Here is a 17,874-nt window from a genome sequence, read left to right as displayed (position 1 = left end):
GGCGGAAGGATCGGGGTTCAAGAGTGGTATGTTGGTCACATGTCCATCCGCCAGGCAACGTAGTGCCGTACGAAGTAGCGCGAAAAACAAACTTCAAAGTAGCACTACGTGTTCAGCTGGAGGCGTGGATGATGAGCGGCGATAAACTTGCGAAAAGCAAGTTATGCCCAACTCCACCATTGGATTCTGACAGCGTGGAACGGATTTCGAAGGGCTGGACTGCTGCATGATGGAGAGGAGGACACCGCCATGGCCCTTCAGAGGGTGTTCGACTCCGACACTGACAACGAGGATTTCTTTGGTTTTGAAAGTGACAACGAAGGAGAGAAGCGGAGAGTGGATGACGAAGCCATCCTGAACCTGTTCGTTTCCGACACTGGAGGAGAGGACTTTAGTGGTTTTTTGCGCAGGAAGAAGAGAAAGATGGTGGTGAATGACTGACTTTTCTTCTTGTTAAAGCCGTGTCACTGCACCTGAGCCCAAAAGGTAGGCCGAATCTATTTTTCTGGTGTGCTGTAGGTTATTGTTATGTACTACATTTGTTACTCATTTATGAAGCACAGTACATGTTTCGTACTTGTAATTACCGGTACTTGTACATATACCCTAAAAAGTTATGCAAATATGTACCCATAACTTGTTTTTCAAAATATTAATAAAAGTGATGTCTCCAAACAGCCATCTCTTTCCTGACAATTCACTTTGTGCATATTCTCTTACATATGATAAGTCAACATTGAAACACCTGCGGCTTTTAGTCAGGTGCGGCTAATGTATGTACAAAACAGGATTTTCCCCTGATTTTAGCTTGTGCGGCTAATATTCAGGTGCACTCTGTAGTCCGGGAAATACGGTATACTGAAAGTGCTGGGTATACAAGTCTGGCCTAAGTCTTCAGTCAAAAAGACTGCAGCAGTCCAGGAGTTTAGTTCACTGTCTTTAATTGCGCTCCACAGAAGAATTAGTTACATCAGAGCTTGACATGTTTAACCCAAATGTGGGACAGCCAGACATGAACTTATGGTTAGAGCGGATGCAGTATAATTGACTATAAGCATGGTTGTCTGGAAACAGAAACAGGGAATTCTATGTCAAAGATAACTAAGAACCAAGCATAACACATCATCTACTCAGACACAGCAATAGTTGACAATGTCCACAAGGGGTCACTGTAACACCATTAGTTGGCTAAATAGCACATGTCTTACAAGTTACTAGTGATGGGATTTCCGGCTCTTTTTAGAGATCCGGCTCTTTCGGTTCGGCTCACTAAAAAGAGCCGGCTCTTTCGGCTCTGAACCGGCTCTTCAGTAGTGATGGGATGTTCTGTATCGAGGCTTCGGAGCGTGTGTCGAGTAATGGAGGGGGCGTTTCCGCGAAGCGCGTATCGAGGCTTGCTTCATTTATGGGAGGAGCTGAAAATGATGACGTCCGAAGCCTCGCTGCCCGGCTGTACCACGTGACTGGTTCATGAAGTGGTTCGAACTTTGCCGCGAGATATGACAGCGATATAAACCCCTCAGACTTCATTCAAAAATGTGGGTGTTTGATGGAGAGTTGCGGTTAGTGAGAGTTTGGAGACCGTTTGGAGGTTTATGAGAGTGAGGAGAGAAAGTCAGGAGAGAATGGAGCCAGCTAAGAAGAGGAGGATGTCCTCCCCTGTGTGGGAACATTTTGATCTTATTCCTCCCAACAAGGTATGTAAATTTCTACAGAAGATGTATTTTCATGATACTGATGGTGCAATACAATTTATGTTGAGCTGTCTTGACTTTTGTACAAGTTGAAGTGTTTTCTATGTGCCAGGGAGCTGGGATATAACAACAACACCTCATCCATGCTTAGGCACTACAGAGCTTTGCATGAGAATAAGGGGGACACCGATTGTGGAGCAAGACCAGGTGAGCCATCAAATGCCATGATAATATAGCATGCAGTAATGTTACTAAATGATATAACAATATTATACAACTGTAATAAGTTACGTGTGTGATATTTATATTTGTGCTTTATCTTTATTGTCTTTCCTCAGGAGAACAATCTCAAATAGATGAAGACCTGGTCAGCATGGTGATTGAGGACTCCCAGCCATTTAGCATTGTGGAGGACAAAGGATTCAAAAGATTTGTTAAATCATTCAATCCTAGCTATGTTCTCCCCACTAAAAAGGTCATAAAAGCAGTGAAAATTTAGTTTTTACAGAATAAAATGTGAACAGGCAGGAGTGTGTAGCTGTCCATACCTCAACGTTACAAAAGCACAACCACTGTCCACACCCCAACCACACCTCACCTCACAGTAAATGATCATTTCCATTTCAAGCATTTCCAAATAATCATTTCCCATACTGCCACTATAAATATACACAGTATACTGCCATCACTACAATATACATGTTTTACACACTCCTTTTGTTGTTGACATTTACAGTGAAGAAAATATAATCTGATCAAACATTATTCAGCTTTAAATATTGTTCAGCTTTAAAGTTACTGTGCAACTGTGTAATAAAAATGTGCTCACGACTTTGGCCTTGAGAGCGATAAGAAGCGATCGCCTCATCCTGCAGGTGTAAGATATCTGCAAGCGAAGAGACTAGAACACCCAAGGCCGATTTCCTTTTATGGAGTTGTTTTTTCTGCTAATGCAGCACTTTCCTCACAACCCCCTCCTGTAAGTTTTAGAGAATATCTACCCATCCTCACAGCAAATATTAGGAATCTCTTGATGTGAGCTGTGTTGAGAGGTTGTCTCTGTCTCAATAAAAGTTCACTGATTCCCCATCTGCAGCAGGTGTCCGGTTGTCTTCATTCTCCGCCAGCCTGGTTAAGTCAATTCCTCCTTAACATCTAGAAGAACCTATTTAATGAAGGAAGACGGGTTCACTTTGTGTTTAATATTATTCTATTGCTGTTGTTGTTTTTTTTTATATCCTTCAATTGGCGTCACGGAACAGGATCCGCTCCAGGTCAACTGGACCGGATGGGAGGACATCGGCAGTGGTCTGAGTGAACGGAGTTTGGACAAAAGCTGTGTGCACACAAAAACAAGGTAAGCAGACCTTTTATTTCTGCTATATTGAACACTATAAAAATACTTAGTGTCCAAACTCCTAGTAATTCATAACCAAAATTGTCTGGCTTACTTAAGGCTTGTTGAGAATCAGACAAGTGAATAAGAGATAAGTGAATAAGAAATAAGTGAATAAGTGAATAAAGATAAGAGTGAACTGAGGTCTGACCACGGTTGCAGCCGACGGGTTGCTCTCCGGTGTCGGATAAATACCTCAGTGCAGGTCTGGGACCTTGAAAGGGTTTATTAGTAACGCCTTTCTAAACAAATTAAAAGGTTAAAGGCCTTGAGAATATTTTTTAGTAATATTCTCTAAACTACAGAAGGGTTAGGAAGGCCCAGAGGACTTTATTAGAAAAGATCCTCTAAAACGTAAAAAGGAGAAGTACTGGTTGGAGTCCAAAGGAGGGGTCCCTTTGATCAATAGGAGAAAACGGATCTCTTCTTAAAACCCCGATGATTTTAGTGTTTTAAATGTTTTGATGTTCTGTTTGATATTGGACACACATAAATACACGCTGAATGCTTGCTGTGGAACACTGGGCAGGACAGTTTGGTTCTCCGTTGTTCACAGATTACACAATTAAAGGAACTAGGTTCCTCTTTTGGTTAAAATAATACACCACACATAGAATTTTTTTACACATTTATTACATACATAAGGAGGGTAATGAGTGACTGCAGGTAATGTATGAAGTGTGAATGAGACGTGTGAACAAGGTGACAACCAACTAGCACCCCTATCAGGAAGCTCTAGGCAAGGTTACCCGCCAGACTCCGGTTTGGTAGAAGCTTGGTAACACCTGAAGGGATATTTCAGTGCTGACTCACCTTTAAAGCAGCGCCCCAGCTGTTAGTGCCTAACAGAGGCAGAAACCCAGCTGGCCCAAATTCTCCTTTAAAATCAATAAAAGAACACTCCTCCATTGACAGTAAAATGGATGGAGAATTAGATCGACAAACTAATGATGATGGTTGGGGTCCCGGTGTTATTCTTAGCACATTGGGAGAACAATTAACATGTGTTGAGACAGTCATCAACTCCACACACCAGCCTAAAGAAGCAAAAAAGCAGAAAGAGTCATTGAGGAAAACAGCTGAAAGGTTAATGAAAGAAAAGGGAAAGGACGAGGGGAGTAGTGGTAACTGGGGAATAATTTGGCAGAATAAGGCTATGCAGGCAAAAGAGAAAGAGGAAGAAGCCAACTCAGCAGCAGCAGGTGCAGGTGTGATGAGCGGGGTGAGACACAGAAAGGAAGCAGATAAGCACGCAGGCCGCAAAGCTAAATTTAATCACTGGGGTTGTACTTCCCTGCTCTGAGGGCCCAGAGGGAGGTGGTCAGTTTCTGCTGCAACCCTCCTCCTGTTTGGCGGACTCTGCTGACATCTACTGGGCATTATTGGAAGTTGAAACACCTGCTGAACCAGGAGTTTGGACTGCTTTTCAGCAATGGCGGCCGTGGCTCTCACTCCTACATCCTTATGTCCCTCCCCCTGACCCACCTCATGTTACACTGTTTTATGACAGGCATGACACCACCTGGTACCAGCACATGTTCCAAGAGCAGTGTGAGGGGCGGGCTTGGTCTTTGAACATGTCGTGCATTTTTGCGGCACCGGAGGGAGTGGCAGCAGCGGTTACTTTAACAACAGATCAATTACAGTGGTACATGATGTCTGATGAGGCAGCTCCCCATGTGTCACTGGCCTTACATCCTGGACACCAGGCTAAGGAGCTGGGTGGAATGGTTAAACGTTCCCTTGCGGCCACTGACTGGACACCTACAAAACTCCCACAGGTTTTGTTTTCTCCATCTACCAACACATACCAAATTTTAAATGATTGCTTTAATTCCTCAACACTGCAACATGGAGTGGTCAGCGGGTCACATGGCAGAGAACACACAGACCACTGTGATGCTGCGCCTTTACTCGACTCTCTTCCAGATTGTTTGTGGTCCCTTGGACCCACAGATGTAGGTTTAGTTGATGTGGAGCCAGTCTCTTTTCAACTGTCATCTGCTACCCCTTTGTGGCAGCCTCAGTACCCACACAAACCGGAGGCTGAGGCTGGGATTGCAGAAACAATTTCTGGTTTGGTCACTGCCGGTGTCTTGGAGCCCTCCTGCTCTAACTGGAACACGCCCATCCTACCCATTGAGAAAAAAGGCACGGGGAAGTTCAGAATGGCACATGATTTGAGAAGGATTAATGCCTTACTTGGCACTCCTACTTTGCCTGTGCCTAATCCTTATGTTGCCTTGACCAACCTCCCACCATCTCATGCCTGGTTCACCTGCATTGACTTGGCTAATGCCTTTTTCTGCCTCCCACTTCGTGAGTCACTGCGTGACATTTTCTCATTTACATTTAGAGGCCGACAATGGCGTTACACTCGCTTACCACAGGGATTTGCCCTCTCCCCAGGACTGTTTAATCAGTGTTTGAAAGAACTTTTACAAACCAGCCCACTACCATCTGACTGTATGTTAATACAATATGTGGATGACCTTTTGCTGTCTGCCCCCACGGCTGACATCTGTTTGGAGGCCACCAGAGTGGTACTTCAACACCTGGCCAACACAGGTTTTAAAGTGAGCAAAAACAAACTACAGATTGCAAGAAAACAGGTTTCTTTTCTAGGCCGCATGGTCTCACAGTCCGGTATTTCCTTGTCCCCAGAACACAGGAACTCCATTTTGCACCATCCGAAACCTCTAACTGTAAAAGACATGTTGTCATTTTTGGGCCTGACTGGTTACAGCAGGACCTATGTCCCAGACTATGTTGGCCTTACTTCCCCTTTGCGCGCTTTGGTAAATGAACAAGGCATGAGAAACCTCTCTGCTCCCCTCTCATGGACTACAGAAACAGAACAGGCGTTTATAAAGTTAAAACAACAGCTTTCTGTCGCCTCTGACCTTGCTGTGCCAGATTATGCTTTGCCTTTTCATCTTGATGTTTCTGGAACTGGAACCCATATCAATGGTATCCTGTTCCAGAAAAAAGGGGGAGAGAGAAAAGTGTTGACATATGTAAGCGTAATGCTTGACAACACTGAAAAACGCCACCCACCGTGCACACAACACGTTTCTGGACTTGCAAAAATCATTCAGAAAACAGCACACATAGTGATGAACCACCCACTAAAAATTTTGACATCACACAGTGTGGTGGCCTACGTCTCCTCACAGGCCTTCACACTCACTTCACTCAGGCAGAGACGCCTCAGTACCATTTTGGAAGCACCACACATCACCTACTCACATGAAGGCATAAACATGGCTGATCACATGGGATCAGGGGAACCACATATGTGTGAAGAGGTTGTGCAGGTACAGGAGAAAATCAGGCCAGATTTGCAGGCAGAACCTCTAATGGATGCAGAAAAAGATTGGTTCACAGATGGATGTTGTTTCAGAACTGAAAGTGGAATGTTGAAGGCTGCATGGGCAATAGTGGAACAGACAGACATGAGATGGAAAACAGTGAAAGCAGAGCAGTTGACAGGACAACAGTCTGCACAGAGAGCTGAACTGAGAGCGGTGATTGAAGCCTTAAGGATGGGAAAGGGACAGAAAGTGAATATATACAGTGATTCAGCTTATGCTGTGGGAGCAGTGCATGTGGAGCTCAAGCAGTGGCTAAGAGCTGGTTTTTTGACAGCCAGCGGAAAGCCCATTAAACATGAGATAGAAATGAGGGAATTAGCGGAAGCACTGTTGTTACCTGTTAAGGTGGCAGTGGTAAAATGCAAAGGTCACAGTGCCGGATTGGATTTAGTGGCATTAGGTAACAAACAGGCCGACTTAGTAGCGAAGCAGACAGCTGGTTACTTACCCTCCCTGATTATGGTAATGGACCCAGAAGCCACACCCCCTCCAGAAAGACCACCCATACAACTAGGCCTAGCCACAATCAGAGAGTTACAGGACAAAGCCAGCCCCCAGGAAAAATCATTATGGGTAACAAGAGGGGCCACAAACACAGATGTCTGGCGTGGCCCAGATGGAAGGCCCATTCTACCGCCAGGGGTCAGACAGACAGCAATGGAAGAGGCACATGGAGTGGGGCATGTGGGACCTGCACAAATGATGAGGAACTTAGCCGTCTGGTGGCACCCTTATCTAAAAGACATGACAAAATACATGGTTAAAACCTGTAAGGAGTGCAACCAATTTGGAATCAAGCCCGCCTTCAAGCCAATAGCAGGGTACTTCCCCATCCCACTTTGCCCAGGGAAAGAAATAATCATTGATTACACAGACATGGTGGACAGAGTAGGTAGTTACAGGTACCTGCTGGTGGCTGTGGATGCATTTTCAGGTTGGCCAGAAGCCTGGCCGACAGCAAGTGAAAACAGTAGAACTGTGGTGAAGTGTCTGATTAATCATTATATACCACAGCATGGGTTTCCCGAGGTCATAAGGTCGGACAATGGTTCACATTTCAGGAACCACGATCTGCAGAGGGTTGAAGCCGCATTAGGTTTGAAACACAAGTTTGGCTCAGTTTACCACCCCCAATCTCAAGGGAAAGTGGAAAGGATGAATCAAACTCTAAAAACTAAATTGGCTAAAATCTGTGCACAGACCAAATTAGATTGGGTTAAGGCATTGCCTCTTGCATTAATGTCCATAAGATGCTCAGTAAATCAAACCTCTGGTTACACTCCATTTGAGTTGGAGCATGGCAGGCCTTTTCCTGGCCCCTCCTCTCGCCTGTTAATGTCGGATGAAGCTGATTCAGACCTCGATCCGAGGACATATTATAACATGCTCCGCAGTTTTGTTGCCCAGTATTCCTCACAGGTCGCTGAAAGAAACCAGCAAGAGCTGAAAGAGGCGGCTACACCTGGAACGGACTACGTCCTCCTGAAAGTCACAAAGAGAAAGTGGGCTGAGCCTCGCTGGACAGGCCCTTACCGCATAACAGAGCGGACCTCCCACGCTGTCAGGCTCGAAGGGAAAGGTGACACCTGGTTTCATTACACACAGTGCGCTGCTGCCACCGAACCAGGAAGAACCTTGAGAGAGGTGCAGAAGGACCTGTCAGAAGGAGCTGCAACAGCATCACCAACCACTTGAGGGAGCCAAAGCTCAACCTACAAGCCGGCTGGTTACAAAAGGGGGTGTTCTTCATACTGAACTAAACATTTTTATTTTTCTATTTTTAACATCTTTTATGACTTTGCTTTTATATTGGCTTGAGTTTTTAAGATTTACATTTTACATTGCAATAGTTTTAACCGCTGAAAGCTCATTTAAAGTTGTGTCACTGATACTTTTTGTTGCTCTTTAACTCCTAGAACACGCCCTTGGCGAGGTGGGGGGAACTGGACCACCTTTCTGTGCCCCATCATCCTCTATTAGAACACATCCAAGCTAAGTAAACATGTCTTGGCCCTTTCCCCCTGAAATGACAGGCAGGCAAAGATGTTGCGTCTTTGTTTGCTTCCTGGCCCTGGGTCTCATTCCCATTGGCATAATCCTGATCTGTGAAGGGCCCCCGACACTTCTGACACCTTCAAGTTCAAAAGCTTCGCCCCCTTCTGACAGTCCCAATCTGACAGATGTAGCCCCTAGGGTCTTGCCCACCACTTCCTCTCCAGTTTTGCCCACGCCCGATCCATTTAGAAAGAAACGACACACGGTTACCTCCTGCACCCCAAGTACGACTAGAATGATTACTCTCTGTGTCCCCAACAATAAAAGTTGGGTAGTCGAAATAGATTTCGCTAGCTTCCCAGTCACTCCCGTCACCAAAGACCAAGGGGGGGATCTTTTTAACCTTGCAGTACATCTCTCCTCCTCAGTGTGGTATATAACCCTGGGAGGTTGGCATCAGTGGAAGTGGTCCAGTTTAGTGTCAGAAACGGACCTCGATTGGTCCAAGCACTCTAGGGGTCAGGCTTTGCACTGGAGAAACCAAAATATGCTCAGAATAGCAAAAAAACCGGATCTTTCAGGCTTAATTTTTACCCTAAAGGATCTGGCCTTGACCTCCTCGCCAACGGATGATGAAAACTCTGATCGTGAGGGTGACGAACATTATCGTCTTTCTCTTGTTTAAATGCTTCTAGAATGGTTGTTTCTCTGTGGTGTTTTGTATTAGGCTTGTTATTAATTGTTTCCCTCACCCACTTCCTCTTGAAGGATATATCTGGTTGAACTGTGTCTGGTCGGGTTGTGAGGGTTAAGCGATGTTCTCAGGGTCTCCGGACTTAAGCCTGAGCGAATGTGTACTCCCACCACTGGATATAAATTGTTTTATTCCACACCCCTTCCTCACTTTTTAACATATTCACTTTTGAATGTCCTTAGCAGTTACCGTTCTGGGTTTATTTTACGGTTGATTTATTCTTTCACATTTTCACGTTTATATCTCTCATTATTATAGTATACTCTGTACTCTCCACATTTTTATCATTACTTATGCTTTTTGGTTGCTGACTTACAGGAACTGTTAATTTTGTGTCACTACCCTGGTTGCACTAACTCGTTGTATCCTTGGTTGCAGGACAGCTGTTACTGCTTTCGTCGGGAACCGAGACTGCTTGCAGCCGACCCCTGGGCAGGGTGGTGCCTGGACTCTTTTCTCCTCATCTGCAATGACAGATAAAGACAAATGATAAGACCCGAGGAGTTTTTCGAGCCAGGCTTCGACACGTCTCTGTGTTCCTTTGAATGTTACTTATTTTTGTGTGTTGACCCATTTAAGATGGGTCAAAAGGGGGATTTGAAGAAAATATAATCTGATCAAACATTATTCAGCTTTAAATATTGTTCAGCTTTAAAGTTACTGTGCAACTGTGTAATAAAAATGTGCTCACGACTTTGGCCTTGAGAGCGATAAGAAGCGATCGCCTCATCCTGCAGGTGTAAGATATCTGCAAGCGAAGAGACTAGAACACCCAAGGCCGATTTCCTTTTATGGAGTTGTTTTTTCTGCTAATGCAGCACTTTCCTCACAACCCCCTCCTGTAAGTTTTAGAGAATATCTACCCATCCTCACAGCAAATATTAGGAATCTCTTGATGTGAGCTGTGTTGAGAGGTTGTCTCTGTCTCAATAAAAGTTCACTGATTCCCCATCTGCAGCAGGTGTCCGGTTGTCTTCATTCTCCGCCAGCCTGGTTAAGTCAATTCCTCCTTAACATCTAAAAGAACCTATTTAATGAAGGAAGACGGGTTCACTTTGTGTTTAATATTATTCTATTGCTGTTGTTGTTTTTTTTATATCCTTCAACAGGCTGTGTGCAAAATGCCACACTCTTCAAATTCATGCCAGCTATTATTTTTACGTCCAGTAGGTGTCCTGCTAGAGCAAATGAAGCTTCATGAAGCTTCGCGTTGGGGTGAACCAATTGGATGAAAAGCTTCAGTGCTTCATGGGGCTTCATCTGCCCATCACTACTCTTCAGGTTGTTTTGTTGCTTTAATTAATTTATTATTAACAATAATATAAAATTGTGCACAAAAGGAATTACTAACGTAAAAAAAAAAGTGGTTTTATTTATATATGTTTATATATAAATATAAAACACATTTCTAGCATGAACTGAACTTCCAAAGCAGAGCTACTAGATCACTTAAATTACACAATTGAAAGCATGTGTGTATTGTTTGTGTATTTATACACAGGCACTCATATATATTCAAATAATTTAAAAAAAAAAAAGGTCATTTACCTGTTATTACCACACACCAAATCCGGTCGTTGGTACTTGCTGGCTTGTGTAGCCACTAGGTAACAAAAGCTCAACACTGCGCCCAGCATCCTGGAGCACTTCTGTTGTCTTTTGTACGTGTTTTGAGTTTTTATGTGCTTCTGAGTTTTTACGTGTTTTTACGTATTTTGGAGTTTGTACGTGCTTCAGGGTTTGTATGTGGTTCAGAGTTCGTACGTGTTTTGGAGTTTTTACGTGCTTTGTCTATAGGGGCCACCGTAAATATACTTTTATTTATTCACTCCACAAAAAAAGGTAATAAATAAATCATATAATACAAAAATCAACTATTCACACTTCAACTTTTAACTATTTCAATTTTCCGCTTTTTCCTTTTACAAATTTAAAGTGAAACAACACAAAACACTGCAAACCACAACACAATTAAATATAAATTATAATATGAAAACAAAAAGAACATGCATATTCTCTGTCATATGGGCCCGCATGAATAAACTTTCTGAATCCTTTATCATCTGCAACTGAAAATAGTTGTGTATGATTACTATACCTTTCTAATGTGATGTTGTTGTCCCTGGCTCTCTTTCTCTGTCTCTACCTCCTGCTCTGTTCCTGCACTATAGGGCTTTGGAGCGTGATGTCACGGGGGGTGGCCGTGGAAAGGATTTTGGCCCGATCCGCCATTTTGGGGGTCTAGCGCAAGTGAAAAGGGAGCGAAGTCACACACAACAGCCATGGTTCGTATTTGCTGTGTGGTCGGCTGCAATGTTCGATCGCACGACCGGCAAGAGAATAAGCTTGAAAAGGGTTTATCTTTTCATTCTTTCCCAACCCGGAAGCAACATGAGGCAGCTCGTGTATTGATGTTACCAAACGAAGGCGTCCAGCCTGGATAGCAGCTGTGAGACGAGCTGACGTGTAGTTCTCTTCCATCTCCAAATATCTGTTGGTGCTCCAGACATTTTCATTCCGGTAAGTTCTAAATATGTTCATATCACTCTTTATAGCCTATTAGTTTTATTTTCTATGCGCTCTGAAGTCATAGCAAATTAGAACAAACATCCTACTGAGTGATTTTGCAGAACTACCTTCTATCTATAGAGATGCTAATTATTTGGCATTATTGCAGCAAACCAGCCTATGAAATGGATGAAACATCATGACTGGGTTCCAGCGCTACACAAGGGACCTGCTTCAAACATACCACCATGCCAATCAGATTACTTCTTCCATGTGAGGGTGAAGAGGTGACCCTCCTGGATAAGATGGTGAAGGTTTGCTGCGTTTTGGTGAACAGTGTGATAATAAAACCAGGGGAAAATGAAACCTGCTCCTGTTAAATATTCTTAAGTCTTGTGCTGTTAAAATTGCTGTATTTTTTCAAAAGATACAGTAAATAATGTTAGTAGTGGGTGATGTCATGTAAACACTCGTGATTTTGTGTAAACATTTTGTCATTTGTAAACTATAAATGACATGGATTCTACATTGTAACTGATGTGATGCTCTATAAGGTGGTTTCAATAAAAAAAAAAAAAGAGGCAAAAATTAGTTTGTTTCTTTATTCAACTTTTGAACAGTGGTACTCAGTCAGTATATATTCAGTAAATGCAAATTATTTACATGGCAGTGCACTACAGGCATAAATCTAGACCCCTAGATAAAACATTATGGGTCATTCCCACAACCCACAGCTTTACTGTGTTCCAGCAAAGTATCCAATAGCAGTGACAACTCCTCCAAAGTAGCAGGTGGGATTTTTCTGTTTTGAGGACCCCTCCTTTTACCTGTCACTACAGATGGTCTGTTTATGTTTTGATTGAGAGCCTTTTTTGGGCAGCTGAAGAGGAGAAGTCTATCTTATGGCCAACCTCTGGCTGTATCTTGGTCATATTACCCAGCAAAACCCAGTATGCAGGTTCATCTGTAACAGTCCTTGTGCCACGGATCAACACTGTTGCTTCTACATTAAACAGAAGAGCAGCGACATGGCTGCAGGTCTCTGCGACTCTGGCCATACAGGTGCAGTCTTTGAGAGTGCAGGACCTGAAACACACACAGACAAAGTTCATTTAAAGACAAGAACTATGAGCCAAGGCAGACATAAATGTGTTTAATCTACTTTATCATAAATGTAACAAAGTGTTTAGAAAGTTAGCACATACATGTAATTTTTCATTTCTTTTTCCATCTATAGAACGCTGCATGTTATATTCTAAATCTGCCTGTTCTCTGTCAGAAACCTGCCTGCAGAAAATGAACCTAAAGGATGTAATGCAAGGATGTCATCACTTTAGAGATGGAGAAAGCATAAAGTGACAATTATGAATCACTTAATATGATAAGGAGATTCTGCAGGTCATTGATCAATATATAAAATTAAAATAAAATGTATTTTTAGTGACACAAGATACAAACATGGAAGCAAGATGTATAATTAGGATTATTTATAATAAATATGAATAAATTAGTGCAATTTCTTTAACCATAAAGAATAACAATCCTTCAGGACAGTGTCACATCAATGCACTGAACTCACTATGTTATCCCTCTAACAGCCTCCACATGTTCTCACTGTAATTTCCCCTCATGAATGAATTTATGCTGCACTAATCTGAATGTTTGCAGGGAAATCAAACACATTTCACTCGCAGTACTCGAGCTGACTTACCTTTGCTTGAATGACGACTTGTACGCGCTGACTCCACAGACAAGGTACGAGAATATGTCAGGCTACATCAATAGCGGTTGGTCTTCAGGGTTTCTACTCCACGGCCGTATTTCATACGGGTTCACATTTCCAATGCAGGCTATTTTCTGCAAGTACCGCTGCTTTGCCTCTGAATGAAATCGGTCTCTATACAGTTCATTCTCTTTTGAGCTGCTTTTAAGCATCTTTCTTGTAGTCGTCGTTCTAACACAGTGTGTTTGGTTTGATTCGTAGACCCCGAAAATGGCGCTGCGCTCCCATAATGCATTGCGGCGTGAAGTCAACTCCAAAGAGTGTAACTACCGCCCCTCCCCCCTCTGCCCAGCATAAAGCACAAGACTCGCGTGCAGAGTGAAGCGGAAAAAAAGTGCGAGAGAGAGAGGGTGAGAGAAAGAGGGGGAAAAAAAACAAAAAAAAAAAAAAATGTGACGGCTCGCGATAAGGAGCCGGCTCGCGTCGTTCACGTCAAAGAGTCGGCTCTAAGAGCCATTTCGTTCGCGAACGACCCATCACTACAAGTTACTAGTAGTAAGGCAAGAACATGGCAAGCTAACAGCAGTTAAACTAAACAATAAACAAAAGAAAAATCCTTTAACGGCTTGATGTAATTATTGCAGGACATTCTGGCCACTGGCATTAACAAATTAATTAAATAATTAAATAATCCTACCAATATGGTATCAATATACCGAGGCATAACTTTAACATGCACAGACAACTATAGCTATTATCATACTAGTTAACCCGTCAAAGCTAATCACACTTACAGGTTAAATAACGCACGTGTAATCACACAACACCAACTGCCATGCTCTGCCGCTGCTCCTTTCGTCTCTCACTCCCCCTCTGCTGCGCACATGATCACTGATTCCCTTTGGGTGCGCTTGATTCTTGCCTGGCGACATCCTGAGGCCAAGTCAGCCACCAAGGCAATTGACTCTCAGGGCATTATTCACTTTTAAAGGAATAGAATTCAATACAAAACAAGTACTATCCAAATGCAATGCAACACACTTTTTTTCAGAATTTATTGAAAACCTTTTGAGCAATCATTTTTATAGACAGAATGACAAGCACGTACGCAAATGCTCTCAAATAAAAAAATTTTTTTTTTAAATTTCACCAGGAGCTTTTATTATGACTGGGAAGCCGTGTTTAATACAGGAGCAGTTGATTACTTCAAGACCTATCCTATAATGGTACCCGCAGCCACAGCAAACGTGCCATTTCAGAGCCTGTTATGTTACCAACTCTGTTTTTTGGGGTTTTTTGGTACTATCCTAATGATATATTTAGATTTTGAACCCCTGTCCATCATTTTACCCTTTGTGCATATTTTGACTTAGCACCTCGAGGCAGCTGTTGTTGTGATTTGGTGCTATATGAATTGAACTCGGTTTGCATTTTCTCCCTGTGTTTGCATGGGTTCTATCCAGGTACTTGAACTTCCTCCAACGGTCCAAATACATGCAGTTGGTGGGGTTAGATTAGCAGGTTACCAGCGACATTTCCCTGGTGTGTATGGGATAAGCTCCAGCTCCCCAGTGAACTGAATAAGAGAACTGATGGATGGATGAATCAAACTGAACTGGTAGACTTAAAAGCAGGTGTCCGTAATGAAATTAAAATGTTTCACCAGTGCAACTGCTCTAACTAATGATCCTGAACATTAAGCAGGAAGAACTTTTATATGCATTTTATTTTATTACAAGGTGCTCTATGTGGGGAAGTTTTTGGTTCAAATCAAACACAATTCTTACCTTTAATATGCAAAAGTAAGAATGGAGGTGGAATGGAGGAGGGTTGCAAAAAGGGAAAAAAGAAGCTTGTACTTCATAAGAAATCCTTAATGTCTTAGTCCAGGTGCCCTAAATACCTGCTTCCTGCTACAATGGGTTCCAACTACAAACTTAAAAACAAGTTCTTGAGGAGTTGTTTTCTTTGACATTTTATCTTTTTTTTTTTTTAAGATGGTTTAAAAAGTTTGGTACATTATTAAAGATAAAGGCAACTTCCTGCTATAGCTCTAACAATTTAAACGGCGGTGTTCAGTGATTCTTTGTCGTCCAACAAACAAACTGAATGCATTTAAATACTAATTATAAGAATTGCTTTGATTTCTCTGTCCTGCAAAATGGCTTTTTGGGTAACACACACACACGCAACAATGTTATAATAATAATGGATTGCATTTATATAGCGCTTTTCAAGGCACTCAAAGCGCTTTACAATTCCACTATTCATTCACTCTCACATTCACACACTGGTGGAGGCAGCTACAGTTGTAGCCACAGCTGCCCTGGGGCAGACTGACAGAAGTGAGGCTGCCATATCGCGCCATTGGCCCCGTTAGCAACCAAAATTACACCTTGAATGAACTCTTGAGTTGTTGATGTGTATCTGGGATCTGATCCAGACAGGTCGGAGCTCCTCTTCTACCAGTCTGTCTGCTGCTGCAGGCTGAGTTCCTCTTCTGTCTCCAAAGTGGAACAGCTAACAATAAATGCATGAACAGTACAATGAGACTGATGCACTGCAAATGTACTGGCTTAATCTAAATCCAACTTCCTACAGGGAGTGCAGAATTATTAGACAAATGAGTATTTTGTCCACATCATCCTCTTCATGCATGTTGTCTTACTCCAAGCTGTATAGGCTCGAAAGCCTACTACCAATTAAGCATATTAGGTGATGTGCATCTCTGGAATGAGAAGGGGTGTGGTCTAATGACATCAACACCCTATATCAGGTGTGCATAATTATTAGGCAACATCCTTTCCCTTGGCAAAATGGGTCAAAAGAAGGACTTGACAGGCTCAGAAAAGTCAAAAATAGTGAGATATCTTGCAGAGGGATGCAGCAGTCTCAAAATTGCAAAGCTTCTGAAGCGTGATCATCAAACAATCAAGCGTTTCATTCAAAATAGTCAACAGGGTCGCAAGAAGCGTGTGGAAAAACCAAGGCGCAAAATAACTGCCCATGAACTGAGAAAAGTCAAGCGTGCAGCTGCCAAGATGCCACTTGCCACCAGTTTGGCCATATTTCAGAGCTGCAACATCACTGGAGTGCCCAAAAACACAAGGTGTGCAATACTCAGAGACATGGCCAAGGTAAGAAAGGCTGAAAGACGACCACCACTGAACAAGACACACAAGCTGAAACGTCAAGACTGGGCCAAGAAATATCTCAAGACTGGTTTTTCTAAGGTTTTATGGACTGATGAAATGAGAGTGAGTCTTGATGGGCCAGATGGATGGGCCCGTGGCTGGATTGGTAAAGGGCAGAGAGCTCCAGTCCGACTCAGACGCCAGCAAGGTGGCGGTGGAGTACTGGTTTGGGCTGGTATCATCAAAGATGAGCTTGTGGGGCCTTTTCGGGTTGAGGATGGAGTCAAGCTCAACTCCCAGTTTCTGGAATACACCTTCTTCAAGCAGTGGTACAGGAAGAAGTCTGCATCCTTCAAGAAAAACATGATTTCCATGCAGGACAATGCTCCATCACACGCGTCCAAGTACTCCACAGCATGGCTGGCAAGAAAGGGTATAAAAGAAGAAAAACTAATGACATGGCCACCTTGTTCACCTGATCTGAACCCCATTGAGAACCTGTGGTCCATCATCAAATGTGAGATTTACAAGGAGGGAAAACAGTACACCTCTCTGAACAGTGTCTGGGAGGCTGTGGTTGCTGCTGCACGCAATGTTGATGGTGAACAGATCAAAACACTGACAGAATCCATGGATGGCAGGCTTTTGAGTGTCCTTGCAAAGAAAGGTGGCTATATTGGTCGCTGATTTGTTTTTGTTTTGTTTTTGAATGTCAGAAATGTATATTTGTGAATGTGGAGATGTTATATTGGTTTCACTGGTAAAAATAAATAATTGAAATGGGTATATATTTGTTTTTTGTTAAGTTGCCTAATAATTATGCACAGTAATAGTCACCTGCACACACAGATATCCCCCTAAAATAGCTAAAACTAAAAACAAACTAAAAACTACTTCCAAAAACATTCAGCTTTGATATTAATGAGTTTTTTGGGTTCATTGAGAACATGGTTGTTGTTCAATATTAAAATTATTCCTCAAAAATGCAACTTGCCTAATAATTCTGCACTCCCTGTAGAGGGTGCATTCAAATAAACCTGATCACTCTTTCTTTAGCAGTTAATATACAATGAGCTAACATTGTAAAAGAAACAATATGTACTCTGTGGTTATGAGGTTAGTACCAACTAATGCAACCAGTCACTGTCAAACATGTAACATCCATATACATATGTGTTATACTCTGTATTTTGTTCTTACCTTCACTTTGTCTATGCTGTACACCTGGCCTTTTTTTTAAAAATTGCTATGGCTATATCTTCTCAAACATCTTCACTTTTAGCTGATGTGAGAGAT

At 42.6% G+C, this 17,874-nt stretch overlaps 1 long non-coding RNA gene across 1 annotated transcript; it reads left to right on the top strand.

Annotated features, from left to right (window-relative positions):
• The first annotated feature begins 330 nt into the window (after positions 1-330).
• On the top strand, positions 331-12,168 carry LOC147309811 (uncharacterized). Its single transcript, XR_015125903.1, has 3 exons — positions 331-486; positions 11,385-11,733; positions 11,891-12,168. It is a non-coding gene; the product is annotated as an uncharacterized LOC147309811 (long non-coding RNA).
• The last annotated feature ends 5,706 nt before the right edge of the window (positions 12,169-17,874 follow it).

Source organism: Aulonocara sp. 'chitande type north' Nkhata Bay, linkage group LG17 (assembly GCF_057382095.1).
Source record: "Aulonocara sp. 'chitande type north' Nkhata Bay isolate Kocher_YH1m ecotype deep benthic linkage group LG17, A_spYH_male_GT1.1, whole genome shotgun sequence".
Taxonomy (NCBI): Eukaryota; Metazoa; Chordata; class Actinopteri; order Cichliformes; family Cichlidae; genus Aulonocara; species Aulonocara sp. 'chitande type north' Nkhata Bay.
This window is presented reverse-complemented; position numbering and strand designations above follow the sequence as displayed.